The following is a 14,874-nucleotide window of genomic DNA, read 5'->3' as shown; positions in this document are numbered from 1 at the left end:
TTGAGCGCTATATTTGGCGTACGTCACACTACGCGAACTCCACCAGGATGATCTCGGAATTAGGGCATTGCACACTGGTGCCGAAAACACAAAGGGAAGTACGTGACACTTACCATTTTTAGAAAGCTTTAAACTGTGAACAAGTGAGCCTGCTTTGCTCAGAGATTCTGTATGGGCACGTGAAAACATTAAGGAAAAGGGCATATTTTGATTTCATAAATATTCGCCCCTTCAATGATTTCTTTCATTAATAGTCACTGGGGTACGCAGCTTCGCAGTTCTTCTTGTGCGTGTATATTCGCACACAAATTAATTTCAGCTCCTGTGCCGAATCCGGCGGTTTGCTAGAGCCTTCGAACGTGAATAATAAAAAACGTGATGACAGATTATAGTGATAATGAGTATGTTGACATCTGCGACTCCACATCAGGAATAAAGGCCAACAAACAAACTGCGATAAACAGTAATGGTTCTGGCGAAGTCTGAAAACAGTTAGGAATATCATACTTTTTTTAAAATAACAAGCCCTGTTCAATGAATTTATTGTCATGCCATTAAGAAAAAAGGAGTGACCTTTCCAGAGTAGCTGCCAGACGAATTTGATTAAAATTCTGTGGCGCCAGCGTCCCGTTGGTCGGTTCGAGCAACCAATATTTCGAAAAATCTCAGAATATGTCAGCAAATATGTACTAGTATATTTTTGAACTCGCAAAAAGCAAACATGCACTCTATTTGTTTTCTTGCCTTTTTCCGGGGGAGAATGTTTTCTTGATTTATGTTTTATTTAAAATACGTTATATTTGTCGCAACCGTTTTCTAGCTGCCGACGTAGGTGCCGCTGAATTTATCGTTCATTGCTTTGGTGTTATTACTATGGCTATAATTTGGTGCCATAAGCATGGTCAGAAAAGGCGTTTGTTGGATGTTTCGGCGCTATGTGTTGACCCTCAAGCAGCCCACCTTTCCCCGAACTTTATCCATTTTGACCGGCGTGCTGGCTTTGCATCTGTATCGAGGATTAAGCTGATTGCATTTCAGTCCAGTCTTTAACGGAGGGTTTGGAGCGACCTCTGTTGTGAATCTGTAAGCGGCTTAGCTTCAATACAAAACACTTTTCTAACTCTGTAAGAAGCTTAGCTTCGATACAAAACACTCTTCCGTTTGCGGTAATAAGTCGTGTGTGAAACTAGAATACTACGAACGGAGTGTTCATTTTCACACTATACTTGTTACCCACCCCGTGTTGAAAACCTTCGCGATGTTTGTAAATAATAGATTGAAATACCGTCGGTGTCATTATGAGGCGGAAACAGTACAAAGGTAAGTTTCCTGTATTGTTACGGCACATGTATTAGGTTACTTATTTGTTCTTTATGGCAGCGCCTCAACTTCGAGAATTTATCAAGAAATAAATGGTGAATCCAAGAAAAATAAATTTAAATTTAAATTAAGTTTACTCAGCCGTCATTTATTCAAGTCTCCACGCTTTTATTGTGCCTAGAAAAAGTGCCACAGGAAATAACGTTACATTTGTAACCCTAAATCGAAGAGAGTACGATATGAACTCTCATTACAACGACTTTGTATGACCGCAAGTGGCTAAAGATATTTGTTGTATACAATGCTTATCAAACGTTACCTTCAAGTGGTGTTGCGTGCGCACGGTGAACAAGTTTCTTGTGAGCTGTGCCCTTAGCAGTTTGGGAACCGAAAGCCTCAACTGGAGACAGAATGCTAGCACAAAAAGTATGTTTTCTAAGCTCCCCCAGTAGATACTTTAGGTGGAAAAAGGCAACTATAAATCATGTAATATCAGTATAGTCATTGTTAACACAAGCAAAATTTTCGGAAAGAATGAACGACTTTGTGATCAAAAGAGACGGACAGTGTAGTTGTACTGATTGACTATTGTGTAGTCCTTCCTCTCAAGCAAGAATCAAGCTGACATCTACGGCCGTGCCACTTGATAAAAATAACGGCGCAAAAACGTTTTCGGAGATACAAATACCTAACCTATTTCCCTATTTTGAATGTCGCCAGTCAAAATACCCTGCAAAGACAACTGATTAGGTAATTTATTATACGTAACACGTCTATGCAGTCATTATAAATTACTCGCCCAGCATCATAATTGCTCAGATTGAAAACAATGAGTGCACCATAGTACCTAACGTCCTATCAATAAGAAAATGAGAGAAACTGTGCATTGGCACACATAGAGAGATTACCTTTAATTTCTGAAAACCTGAACAACCTGTAATATTCAAAAGATGCAGTATTAAGTGCAGTTATACAATATTGAACAATACAAACGAAAGTATTAGGGGACGAATCGTTCATAAAAAATTACGCCCACCTCCCCTCGCGGGAACCCTGGTGCGATGCAATGCATCTCGGGGGGGTTCCGTTGGCGTTTACGTCGTGTTGATTACGCTTATACCGTCACAGCAAGCAATCGTCGAGTACTGCGAGAGAGTGCAAGCGTAGTACGGACGACCGTCGACTGAGACCGCCGGAGCGCGGCATGCCGCTTTACATTCACAGCGCCCGAAGGAGAGGAGAGTGCGTAGAGAGAGAGAGTGCTGCACATGCGCAGCGCGCGCAGCGCCGCCCACCGGCGCCTAGCAACGGAGTGAGAGCGCGCTGCGCCAACCCGCAGCTGTTTGGGAGAGAGTGTTCGCTATCAGAGACATGAGAGGAGGAGAGGCGCAGCTGTGCGGACAACGCCGGACAGACCCAGGAAGGACAGAGGGGCGAGCATGAGATGCGTTGCATCTGTTAACTGTGCCCTAGAACTCCTACCGCATTTTTTTCGCTCAGGTCACGCACGATACTGATGGATGTGAGGGTTTTTTTTTGTTTTTTTTTTCTGCGCTTAACTGGCTGAAGTCTCTGACAAGCGATAGCGCAGATGTCTAGTTCTGGTGTACGGCCACAGCAGATTAACTGAGTTAGGCGATAAAATAAAACACAGTTAACCGAGAATAGAGTGCGAGGTACTCTCGTCCTGTCCACAAACCGATGTGCTGCTCCGAAGCTCTGGGCGCAGTGTTTAAACGGCCCAAGCGCCGATCCCTTGGCACTGCTTCGACCGGACACCCAGAAAAGGGGGGGGGGGGGGTACGTGCTTTGCGCGGTGCAATATGGAGTATTTGGGGGAGAGCTGAACCACGGTGCTGCTTGACCGCATTTATTATCAGCGTAGCGTGACCCGGCCGCTTCTATACCGGTACAGCGGCTGCTGTGGACGGCGAGAGAAAGACGAGGTTTATTGCAAGAAGTTACCGGCACTCTGTTCACGTTTTACGAATCCGGAACAGATGTTGTGCAATGAAAAGGCTTTCTTCCTACCGTTGGAGGTTACTGGCGGAACGTAAGAGTTGTTGCTGAGACGCTAGGTATAGGTTTCTCAACCAGAGCCTTCGGCATATTTTTTTATGGTGATCGTACAAAAGTGCTTCTCTGTTGGAAACGTTCGCGCACAGCCCAGAAAGGTTTGAAAAGGCTAAGAAAGGAGACGCCAATTCACTGCAGACGATCTTTTTTGTTTATAGAAAAAAGATTGCTTTTTCTGCAGAGCACAGTACGTACGCGTGTGAAAAGTACCATTCTTGTACACGAATGTTAATTGAGCACGCTGGTACGCTCCCAGCGGTGAAGGTGAGTAGTTTGGTAATCAGCCTGAATTCATTTCCCTTCTAAGGGTCCTTGTCTGGAGTGTTAGAGACGAGGGTAAGTCCGAAAAAAAACTGCCTATCTGCACCCAATGTCATGTGGTGCAATTTGAACGAGTACCATATCCTAGCGGTGTACGTCCACCCATTGGCCAGATGTGTGTGGTCTAAATTATTTATCTACGCAAATACTACAAAGCAGAGCGTCGTCGTGGCGAATAAAAATACTTTTACAAATTACAAAGGCTTTCGTTTTCGTGCAAGTCTAACCCGAAAGCTGTTATTTATAAATGCGTGTGAGAAAACACAAGGTGCACTCGGAGAGAAAACACTCAGCTAAAGCAAAAAGTGCGGTAGATCTTAATTGAGATACTCTCGAACCGTTTGAGGGCCTTATCACCCCTAATGAATCAGCAGGGCGTTTTATATCGCATGTTGGCCTCATGCGTTTGTCCTCAAAACGTTCGTGCTAGCGCGCCGGTAGTTCAATTTGGCAAAAGTTTCACCAGAAGACATGGCGCAGCACACGGGGTACTATACCTAGGCTTCAACAACACTAACTACGGTACAACTCACCTGAAAGAGAAAGCCTCACAAATAGAGCAACAGTTGCATATAATGAAATAATAGAAAAGGTAAGGGGAACAACGGCAATGCGAGTGACTTTGGACCTCGAAGCGCTGGTTCAAGCGGCACCATTACACGGGAGAGGTTACGTCACTGCACACTGGCTTTTATTTCCGCAGACGCTACGGCATGCTGTGCTATCGTTAGGCTGTACGTTCTTTTTTTTCGCTTCACTTAACGAAATTTAGGGAAGGACGAAGTGGGGGAAAGACATAAATGTTATATAAGAAATGAAAGCGAAAAACACTGCAACCTAGTAGTGACCGGCCACTCAGACCCAATCTGCTCCCCCGGTCGCCCCATTAGAACGCAATAACGGCTGCTGAGTAAGGCTACTCTTTCGTGATGGGACTTTCACTTGAGCCTCCAGGCGTCCTCTTGGCCACTGAGTGTTTTAAAAACGGCACCCCATGTCCTCGGACCTCGTCTCTTTCGACTTGTCTTCGTCCAGCTTTACAGCTATTTTTGTTCCTCCTTAAGTCCGGCTTTTCTCCTTAATGGCTTATCGCTTCACACGGTCAAAAAGCTAGGTGGACGGGCCTAGAGGGTGTGCAAGTTTCTACGTTTACAGAATGGAAAGAAAATGTGTTCCGCAGCACTTTTTAAATTATGCCTTATTACGGGACTTTGTTGTGGAAGTGCATGCTGCTGAGTTTAAAGACGAATCTCATGCTCTCTGTTTAGTTGTTTTTCAATAGGTGCTTTTGCAGTTCTAGAAAACTCGTCATGATACCTGAGTTAGCAAGGGCGATGACGCGAGCTCAGCCGATTTGTATTGTAATCTGTGGTCGATGAAGAGCCTCGTGAATGAACTGTAGTGTACGGAGGCCACACTGAAAGGCGCCTTCCCAGCCTTTCACACAGCCTACTTCATAATGTGTCAACACCAAGGCGGACGCTGGTTTCGTTGCCCCGGCCTGATTGGTGTCATCAAAATTTTTTAGATGCAGAGCATCTGATTCACTCGCCTTGTCCCTCCGGCGTCGTCGTCGTCGTTGTCGTCGGCGTTGTCCACCCCTCCCCCATTCTCCTCGCCGTGCCAGCTGCGCTCTCCGCCGCTCACTCCCTCTCCTCTCCGATAGCGAACACTCTCTCGCGAGGGGCATTGGATTGGATTCGATTGGATTGGATTGGATTGGCTTGGCTTGGCTTGGCTTGGCTTGGATTGGATTGGATTGGATTTGGATTCGATTGGATTAAAGTGGATTGTGTTGGATTGTGTTGCGTCATAGCCGCGGCACGTTGCGTCATAGCCGCGGCAGACGCGCTGGGGCCGGCGCATGTGCAGTACTCTCTCTTCCGCGGTTTCCTCTCCTTCGGGCGCGCTGCGCATATAACCGGTGTGCCGTTCTGCGGCGAAGCAACATCCACGCTTGGATCAAACACCTAGAGTCCACGCCGCTTTACAAGTACGCCAACGTCGTCATCGACTGGGACCGGCTTACGCAGCCCCCTCAACGTTATGCGCGCTATAAAACGCGGTCCCTTCGCCGCTCCTCCTATGCGTCGCATCTACACAGGGGTTCCCGCGAGGGGAGGTTTTGTGCTTGCTTTTTTGTTATTTTTAAAGCGAAGCTTTGCAGTTTTCTCTAATGGCTTCTGTAACGCGAAAACGCCGGGTGAAGTGAAAGAAAGAAACGCTTCCCGTTGCGGGAATGGAGCCTGGGTCCCTCGAGTAATGAATCCAGCGTATATCCGATTGCTTCATTTCAACATGTTCGAAACTCAGTCTGAACTCAGACGACGGCCACAGAATCCTTCGCGAAAAAGCTTCGCGTTCAACCATCGTCGTCGTTAGACATAGGGGTGCATGATTTTTTGCGTTAGATTCTGGTTACGCTAGAATGCGATATTCTTCATATATTTAGTTTAATAAAGCTGCCACTTACAGCTTTAAGAGTTTCAGAAACTCTTGAAACAAGCATAAGTCAATTACGCAGCACAATCAATCAATCAAGCAAGCAAGCCAGAAGCAACCAATCACTGAACCAGTTGCTATTGTAAACAATTATTGTGTGTGTGTGTGTGCGTGTATGTGCGTTCTTGTGACCATTTGTAGGGCCCTCATACACGATGGTTCAATCATTTTGCAACAATATTTCGTAACAATATGCAAATGTCAGTCTTTATTTCGAAAGGCGGTGTATAATTGGTGTAGCAATGTCTTGTGGCAGACTATCAGTGGAAGAATTCTACGGCAAGCAGCCGCAGCTGAATCAATAGTGTGTTTGTCTGCGTGATCTTGGTTATGGATTGAAATTATTCGGGATGATCTGAAACCTACGATGAATATTTTCTCTCTTAAAGGGACCCTGAAACAGTTTTTACCTTTTTTTATATTTTAAAGGGAACTTGCAACACCTATTTCAAAATTTTTTATAGATTTTAAATGCTTGCATAAAGTAGTCAAGCCCCACATCACGTGCTGAGATTAGAGGGTCCCAAAGTATTTCAGCCTAAAATTACTTCTTTATGCTCATCAGATATCTTTAAAATGTGCCCGGAAGGTATTTCTATCTTTCCCTATTAAATGCAGAGCATTTCAGTAACTCACGATGTCACCCGCGTTGATGTCCGTAGTCGTAGTCCGCACCCCTCCCCCTACACTATATAAAAAAAAAATACTATCCGGCGCCTGGTTTCGATCCCTCGACCCTGCGGGCGGAACGCAATGTACATGGTGCTCTACCCACTGCGCCACAAAGCCGGCACAGAATGGGAGGCTACGAACGCGCCTTATATCCTTGACTCATTCAAACTACGTCAAGAAGCTGCTGATACAACGCATTCACTACCACCAACTCCCCAAACACTAAACGTGAACGCAATACACACACCCCCTATGCGACGCATTTACTCGAGTCCCCCTCGCGGGGAGATGGGCCCAATTTTCCTTGGCATTCTTCGACTGCTAGAATTACGTCACTAGAGCGGGGCAACGGGTGCAACGGTGCAAGATCAAAAAAAAAATTCCCCAGAAGCATATAGCAACGAATTTCGCACCTGCGGCGACGACCAAATCACGCAGTGCCGCTTCGTGCTGGCAATAACTAAGGGTTTCACAGTGCTTCCAGACGCGGTGGAAATAGTGAAAACGTTTATCTGTAATGTTGCAGAGTCCCTTAAGAAAAGTCCACTCAAGAGAAAAAGAAACTTGTAAGTCTGCATCTAGCATCCGTCCGTTCCTTTGGGGCTGGTAATATCGTGCACCCGTAGGGAATGCTCCCTCTTTGCTTTGGATGTTTTAATTAGGGCTGCAATAGAAAATCCGCAGTCTCTGAACGTCCAAACAAGCTCTCTCTTCACTTTTTTCCGTGGTAGGAATACTTTGGCGCATATAGTGGCTTTGGTAATAACAGAAGCGTTTTTGCATTTTGTAGGGCCACTAGATGCCCTCTTCGCTTTGGCGCATGGTAACAACGCTGCATCATCAATCTTGTCTGGCCGAGCCTTGCGGCCCAGCTTACGTGTTTCCACATACAGTCCCACCATGAAGCATCAAGTGACACTGTTAGACCATGCTGGCGACTCCGCCCATAGGAGAGTGCGTCCCACTACCTTGCCTATACTGTTCATGGGTATTGTGTCCGCTACCGCACCGATTAAAATGGAGGGCTACCTTTGATAACGGCTCTAAAAACCCATCGTGCTGCAACGAAATATAAATCCCCATTTTTCTGTACGGTTGACGTACATATCAAAGTTAGTTGCTTTAAATGGCGGTAGCACGTAACGTTGAACAGTGTAGTGCGCGACGGTGCGTAAGTAACCATTAAAATGAAGGGTGGCCTTATTTTTGCAACACAAAATACTACCTGTGATGTTTTAGACTACTTTAACGCTGCAAGACAAGATTTCTGCGTAGAAAACTGCTATTAATTTGTTGCTACAAATAAAATTACAGTCCTTGTTTCTTTTCATCGTTTTGTAGGAATAGACAGCAAGAGAAAGAAGGTTTCAACAAACGGACAAAGTTAATTCGGTGGGCTGCCTGGATGGCTAGGCAAGAAGATGGCGTAAATAGAACGCCCACACAATGAGAGGCAGGCACTTATTTGGAGTATTTACGCAGGTTTAGACGCCTGCAACGCGAGAAGTGCAACACCTGTTGGGTGTCGCCCGACCCCACGCCTGAAGGCATTCAAAAACCAAGCCCATAAAGTTCGAGCGTAGAAGCAGAGACGTTTGCATCGACATTCGCCATCCCGAATTGAGCAAATCAAACACGTTGGCAAATATGCTCGCACATTTCGAAAACAATGTGACTTGTGTACGCCTCGTTCGATTGAATGCAGCGTAAGAATGTTTTATCTCGCTTGCACAGGGAAAGTGTTATCTAGCGCACGTACTCCAAGTCAATTGCGCCAAGCGGGGTGTAAATCCGGATGAAATAGTAGATGTCGACCGCTGCCAGTTTATACTTGCGTTACGTGAACGAAGCTTTAATATCTTTTACCTGTCATGGTGGCATTGCGGCTGACACGCTTTTCTGCTGCTGAATAAAAACAATTTTTATTGAAGTCATTTCGCAGGAGGCGAAATGAAGAAATGCTCTTGCCGGCAACGATGGGTTCATGGCCAACAACCCTGGGGGGCATAACTGGGTCTAGAATATGCCGTTACTGATGCGCTTTGTGCTCCAGGAATTGCTTTCTTTTCACTCAACTTCTTCATGAGCGTCCCACAACAGAAAGTTTTTACACATGAACACTTTAAGGCAGAGACTCTTTCATTCAGCTCCAGTGCACCGTTTCGCCATTTTTTTATAATTGGGAGCGGGACTTGAATTCAAAGTTATGATTTTTTAATAAACAGCAATAATATTGCCCTAAAACTCATTCTTACATGCAGGTGATTCCCTGAAATTATTAAAGGAGCGGGACGAGAACGCTTCCAATACAACTTAATAAACAAATAAATATATAACCAACAAAACAATTCAAGCCAGCTTGCACAAGAGTGCTAGCCTGGTGTCATAGCATAGCTGTGTCCTTCTCACTAAGGTAAACTCGACGAGCGCCACATAAATCCCTTAGAACAATTTGCCCTGTGTATAATTATATATATGGTGGTCGTCAGCTGAAGACCCAATCAAACGCAAAGTACATAAGTGCTTTATTTGTACAGTGCCCTCTTCCCTCTACATATACTTCATCGTCCGCCGCCGCAAATTCGTCGAGTGCTCCCTCTCCATTGAAGACCTCCACTAGTTCTTGCTCTTCTGGGTTATTGCATACTCGCCGGGCAGCGCGGCGTGCTTCCTGATATGTCACCTTTTCTACGGCGTCCGGATCTTCTTTGGTCACCCCATCCCCCATGTGCACGGCGAAGTGTCGAAAAGAGCTCCGCCTCAGCCGCCGGCGCAGCGCGGGCTTCGAGGTTTATGAGCTGAAGTAGTTGCCCATAGTCACGCGGAGCGAGTGTCGTCACGAGCAGATGACTGTCGTTTTGTCGGCGACGCTGTTTGCTCAATCGCTTGTAATTATATGCCTTTCTTCATTGAAATGTTTAGTATCCTAATTTACCGCCTTGTGTAGCGGGGGCATTAGCCTTCCTTACGCCAGGTTCCTTGCCAATCCCCCACGTGGGTACATGCCGCAGAGCATTCTCACGAGACGCACGCTCACATGCGCTCCGCATTTTTTTAGTATTTTTTCTGTTCATTGACGCCGCAGCCAAGAGCTTAAACAATTCAGCTGTTAAAATTGTCCACCCACTATCTAACCGCATGGGCCCAAAAACTGTTGCCCCTTTTGGGTGTAGTGCTGCTGAACAGGAATCAAAGGAAAGAGTACCGGCGAGTAACCGCAACCGTTTGATCGCTTTTCCACCCCGTAAAACCACCGTTTGATCGCTTTTCCACCCCGTAAAATCCCTAGAACGACTGTGATCGCAGCTTAGACCCTTTGATTTGAGAAAGCTTTGAATTGTGGTGGGCGTAAGGAGGCCGTAACGTCCATTTGTGGCCGCATCTCAGCACTAATGTAGACGTCGATGATGTTTTAGTGAATTGCCTAGAACAATCAGCGCCTTTAACTTGGCGTGTATGACTCTTAGGACATCAAAAACGACGACAACCCAACGCGTGAAAACTAGTCATTCTGACAACTAAAATGCCAGGAGACAGTTGCTATTGCAGCATTACCACACACCCAGGAATTAACCGAGAAAATAAAGATGACTTTATTTTGGTACCAGATAGAACGCCGAACCAAATAAAACAAGAAATATCCTAATATCGCCTAGAAGTACCCATTGAAACTTCAATGAAGCGCAGCGCAAATCTTCAAGAAAAATACGAAGACAAAAATGACCCTTGGGTCTTCCCTCCGAGTGTAAAAGCGAAATCTCACTCCCAGATTTGTTTCTTCCGAGTCATTTGAGCTGCCGCCTTAGTTGAGTCGAACGCGATCGAAATTCCGCTCACGGGCCCCTGGGATCTCAACCGGACCAAAGGGGCGCCCAATGCACAAACTACTTTGTCGAACGACTCTCCGCGTTTCCTGTCCACCCGCCGTCCAATGTAGAAAATGCCAAAGCTTCCCCGCGTTAATTTGCATAATATTCTGTCCTATTTGCGCGGACACGCTCTCCGTTGCGTAGGAGCAATACAAACTACCACAGTCACTCGCGCGCACCACCCGCTTCTGCTTCTATATATTCTTTTAAGTTTCGTCATCCTGCCTTCTTTTTGTGCTGTTGAGACGTACTTCCGCCTTCGGTTCCAGCCTTCGCACAACCTCCGAATTCCAAGGGCTGTAAATGACGCATTTCCCCGAAGAACCAGCATTTTTATCGAAGAAGTTGTATAGCGACCTGACACAGTGCATACAGGGTCGGGTTTACGCTTACCGTGTTAACACGTTAAGAGAGGCAGCGTTGTTACACAAAATTTATGTTGCTTTTCTGTTTATTGACACAGAGTGCAGCCATTATCCAGTGCTATTTATATGGCCTTTGAGTGTGTACGCAATATATTGTAACGGAGAGGGAGATGTGGAAACGAAGGTGTAGTTAGCACACATATTTACAGAGAAACGAGCACCGTGTTGGCCATAGCACGAATCTCTTCTTCCTCTCTTTCTAGTGGCCCCTCGGAGCCCCAGCGTTCCCAGCGTATTCTTTTAGATGCGGATTACCTTAGGACCGTACAATGTCCGTCCGTGTCCGTGCGCATAGCATTTACAATCGCAAAAAAATCACGCAAGCAGGAATAGAGCCTGTGTCTGTTAGACCAGGCAGAGTTAGTGTCAGTGGTCTTACCAATTGGGCTACAACCGTGAGTTAGTACCCGAGAGACAAACGGTTTACTCTCTCGCCTGTAACGGTGCGGAGTACCTTAGGACCTCCCAATGTCGGTCCGCATCCATCCGTTCGCACACAACCATCAACCAAAAATCAAGCGAAATCCGATTTGAGCCGTCAGTTGCAGTTTCTTTTAGGGAATAATCAAGGTGCAACTCACGCCTCAAATCGAATGTCGGGTGGGGCGCAACTTAATGTCATTTCGAGTCCCCGTACTCCGCACCCTCGCCATCATCCACGGAGTGGAGATGCTGCCATTTCTTTAGCTGATCCCTTGCACATGCCCACAGTGCTTGGGGCTATGTATTAGCTTCCCATTGTTCAGATGCTGATACACGCTGTGACATAACCGCGGCGGCAACGAGCGCAATGAACGTCTCTCTCTCTCTCTCTCTCTCTCTCTCTCTCTCTCTCTCTCTCTCTCTCTCTCTCTCTCTCTCTCTCTCTCTCTCTCTCTCTCTCTCTCTCTCTCTCTATCTATCTATCTATCTCTCTCTATCTCTCTCTCTCGGTGCTTCCTACGGCGAAGCTGTGTCAGGGCGATGATACGGCTTGAGGAGGGGTAAACGTCTGTTTTGCCAGTGCACGGGCAGTAATTTGCCGCAGGGTCGACTGGAGATATTTCATATGAGGTTGGGTCACCCGGTAGGGTCCCGTAGCACCCGGTAGGGTCCCGAGTAAGGGAACGGCACCTTTTCATAGAGCCCCGCGCATCGGCAGGCGACCACAAAAGAACGAGGGTCCCAGGTAAGAACTGTAGGTCTCTGTGCTGGGAATCGTAAAGCACCTTTTGGGAGAACTCCGACGATCAGCGGCTGACCGGGCCACTCATAGCTAGATATGGGGGAGGGAACTCATGTAAACAAGCGGCATCAGAATGCTACGCTTTCTACACAATTGTCTGAATTTCTGGACATTTTTGAGGAAAACGATTGCTCCGGACCCTCCGCTAAACCTAATTTTTCGCCATTGTTCGAAGCCTCAAAGCTATGAGAGAGTGCGGGTATGTTGTAAACGCCGGACACATACTCACATATGAATTACGGTTTGTGTTGCAGGTCAGTGGCCATGGTAATCTGTCCGGCCACTCTGAATGAGATACCAGAGAAGAACCATAGCACTATTTACGGTTGTTGCACAGTTGTGAAAAGTGCTAGCAACAAGAGTAGAGCGGGTTCCAGCTTATGCACACAACGGTAGTTTACGACAGTTACCAGCGCATCTGTGGCGACTGATGATCTGATTTCACGAGGATGACCTATTGCACTCACGTCTCCAGAGAGTACGGGCATATTTCCGACGACTACCCTAGGGTTATCGGAAGCTGCCGCTCTGTGCATAAGCTGGCACCTTTTTGTCGTTGTTAACACTTTTAACGACTGTACGCCGACCTCTACGTTTCTTCTGTCATAATACGTCGTATCAGCACAGTCTAAGGTCATAATACAAACATACTGAGTGAGGCAAATACACATCACGCAAGAAAGAAGACACGGACAGGAGCTGTCCGTGTCCGTGTCTTCTTTTTTGTGTGTTGTGCATTTACGCCGCTCACTATGTTTGTAGACCTCAACCAACACGCACAGCAACACGCTCTTTTAAGGTCATAATGAAGCGACCACTTCACAAATCGGTTGCTTCCATCGCTAACGAGTGCCCAACGTCACATGCTGCAGGCTGGTGATGCTCTCAAGGATTACCACTCTAAACCCGATTTCGGTCCCATTAGTTGGCCTCCAATAAATGCCCCTCCCGAAAATACGGCCCACCGCTAGCGCCTACGGCGACAGATGGCTTCAAGTAAAGGCGTCATGTAAAGCGCCACCGAAGGCGAAGCTCACCCACTACGCTTCTGCATGCCGGAAAGTGCACGTTACAAATGTGACGTTTGATTCCCGTCGATTAGTCGAATTAAGCGTTCCGACGGCGCCACCACTTTTCCCGGTTTCAACCTTCCTCCTCTCTCTCTTCCTGTCCCAACTAGCCTATCGTCCGGTAAGGGCGCAAATTGCAAAGCCAGGAGCAAGATTGAGGGCTTTGATTACGGACAGGATGAATTTGCGTCCAGCCGCCGGCCCCCTATCGCTTCCCGTTGGTCTCCTCTGCCGCAGGAAGTGGGCCCTCCGCAGCGCCTCCACTTGGGGCTGCCACCTGCGATCCCGTGAAAAATGTCCAGCCGGCTTCGCCCGGAAATCCGATGAGCCAACGTGGTCGGCGCCACGCGTGTGAAGCTAATAGAGACACAGCTTGCATTCTCCCGTTATGGTGTCTCAGTCCTACTCATCGTCCTAAGCAGGGCGTAAATGGGAAGGGCGCGAACCACCGACGTCCCAGCCAAGTTTGGCTCATGATCAAGGCTTGTAGTTCGGCTTCATAAGCTTCTGTAGTAGGTGCGTGCGCTGTTTAGTTCGTGAAATCCCTGATTTTAAGGGAAGCTGTCTGCTAGAAATCATGTACTGCCTTGTTAGCCGCGGCAAACGTATTAATTCAGAAGACGTTCACAGAAGAACAGACGAAACAGACCGCCTATAGCATGCAATGATTATTTGAAAAATACGAAGATGGCAAAAGACTGGCAACCTTCTTGCTCTCATAAGCTTTTTATTCAGTCGGGGTCGGAATACCCTGTACTACGTAAGTTTCAAATATTCAATAGTAACCCCCAAAACCCAAAACAAGGCCTAGGATTTAGGGTCCCCGGGGATTTTGAGACAATCAAAAGGAAAAGCTTCTGGCGGAAATTACACTTCGGTGAAACTTCTCACCCCCTTGGCTGTTTTACGTACTTGAAAAAATATATTCACTTTTCTATTCTTTCTGCTCTGTGTTGATATAATTCAGCTGCACTGAATTTCCCCTGCGGTTGGGGCTGTAATCAAAGTTGAACAACTGGATGGGTGACTTGGATCAAAGTAATTGCTTTTGTGGTGCAATTAGACCTAATAGTTCAAAGGACCCTGCAACAGATATTTGAACTGTTTTCTAAATCCTAAATGCTTTCAGAACTTAGTCAACAAGCACATTCAGTACTGTAGGAACCCAGACTGCCAACCTACGCTTGGACAGGTGCGCGTATTTACGTGCGAGCGTCGATGCAGCGGGACCGGCGTATCTTGTGTATGACGATGATGGTTGGTGTTTAATGGTGCAAGGCCAACGAGGGCAAAGAACGCCAGAGAAAAAGTTATTTAATGAAGAGAAGAGATTACCCATACGATTGGTGTGAGAGGACCTTAATGATATACATTGTTTCGAGACATTTATGCTT

The sequence above is a fragment of the Haemaphysalis longicornis genome, unplaced genomic scaffold, assembly GCF_048455015.1.
Source record: "Haemaphysalis longicornis isolate Haplotype H1 unplaced genomic scaffold, Haemaphysalis longicornis Haplotype H1 scaffold_3, whole genome shotgun sequence".
NCBI classification, from domain to species: Eukaryota; Metazoa; Arthropoda; class Arachnida; order Ixodida; family Ixodidae; genus Haemaphysalis; species Haemaphysalis longicornis.
The sequence above is the reverse complement of the archived record's forward strand: the minus strand, read 5'-3'. Positions refer to the sequence as shown.